Source organism: Glycine max, chromosome 6, assembly GCF_000004515.6.
Source record: "Glycine max cultivar Williams 82 chromosome 6, Glycine_max_v4.0, whole genome shotgun sequence".
Taxonomy (NCBI): domain Eukaryota; kingdom Viridiplantae; phylum Streptophyta; class Magnoliopsida; order Fabales; family Fabaceae; genus Glycine; species Glycine max.
The window spans coordinates 23,200,685-23,202,289 of NC_038242.2; the positions used below are offsets into that span (position 1 = coordinate 23,200,685).

The 1,605-nt window shown below is 43.0% G+C and overlaps 1 non-coding gene across 1 annotated transcript; it reads right to left on the reverse strand.

The window, feature by feature from the left end:
- Positions 1 to 246: 246 nt before the first annotated feature.
- LOC113002041 (small nucleolar RNA R71) lies at positions 247 to 353 on the reverse strand. Its single transcript, XR_003267569.1, has one exon. It is a non-coding gene; the product is annotated as a small nucleolar RNA R71 (small nucleolar RNA).
- Positions 354 to 1,605: the final 1,252 nt, after the last annotated feature.

The window sequence follows — 1,605 nt, forward strand, 5'->3', positions numbered from 1 at the left end:
CTTCTAAAGTTTCATGGCCTTGCAGGTGAAGACCCACATAAACATCTGAAAGAATTTCATATTTTCTGCTCCACCATGAAACCCCCAGATGTCTAAGAGGATCACATATTTTTGAAGGCTTTTCCTCATTCTTTAGAGGGAGTGGCAAAGGACTGGTTGTATTACCTTGCTCCAAGGTCCATCACGAGCTGGGATGACCTCAAGAGAGTATTCTTAGAAAAAAATTTCCTTACTTCCAGGACCACGACCATCAGAAAAGATATTTCAGGTATTAGACAATTCAGTGGAGAGAGCTTGTATGAATACTAGGAGAGATTTAAAAAACTATGTGCCAGTTGCCCTCACCATTAGATTTCGGAGCAACTTCTTCTCCAATATTTTTATGAAGGACTCAGTAACATGGACAGAAGTATGATAGATGCTGCCAGTGGTGGAGCCCTTGGAGACATGACCCCTGCTGAAGCCAGAAATTTAATTGAGAAGATGGCTTCCAACTCCCAACATTTTAATGCTAGAAATGATGCTATAGTCATTAGAGGAGTGCTGAGGTAGCCACGAATTCATCTTCAGCAGTTGAAACCAAGAAGCTTGAAGGTAAACTAGATGCCTTAGTTAACCTAGTAACCCAGCTAGCCTTGAATCAGAAATCTGTACCTGTCGCAAGAGTCTGTGGTTTATGCTCCTCTGCCGACCACCACACAGACCTTTGCCCTTCCATGCAGCAACCTAGAGCAATTGAGCAGCCTGAAGCTTATGCTGCAAACATTTACAACAGACCTCCTCAACCTCAGCAGCAAAATCGACCACAACAGAACAATTATGACCTCTCCAGCAACAGATACAATCCCACATGGAGGAATCACCCTAATCTCAGATGGTCTAGCCCTCAACAACAACAACAGCAGCCTGCTCCTTCCTTCCAAAATGTTGCTTGCCCAAGCAAACCATACATTCCTCCACCAATCCAACAACAGCAACAGCCCCAGAAATAGCAAACAGTTGAGGCTTCTCTGCAACCTTCCCTCGAAGAACTTGTGAGGCAGATGACTATGCAGAACATGCAGTTTCAACAAGAGACTAGAGCCTCCATTCAGAGCTTAACTAACTAGATGGGACAATTGGCTACACAGTTAAATCAACAACAGTCCTAGAATTCTGACAAGCTGCCTTCTCAATCTGTCCAGAATCCCAAAAATGTGAGTGCCATTTCATTGAGGTCGCGAAAGCAGTGTCAAGGACCTCAACCAGTAGCACCTTCCTCATCCGCAAATGCACCTGCCCAACTTCACTATACTCCAGAAAAAGATGATGACAAAAATTTAAAGAGTAAGTTACCTAACAATTTCCGTGCAGGTGAATCTTCCACTGGTAATTTTGATTTGTAGAAGCAACATATCCCTCTTGCATTCCCTCCAAGAGCAGTTCCCAACAAAAAAATGGAAGAGGCAGAGAAAGAGATCTAGGAAACATTTAAAAAAGTAGAGGTAAACATACCTCTGCTGGATGCAATAAAGCAAATTCCAAGATATGCTAAATTCTTGAAGGAGCTGTGCACTAATAAGCGGAAGCTTAAAGGAAGTGAACGCATTAGCATGGGCAGAAATG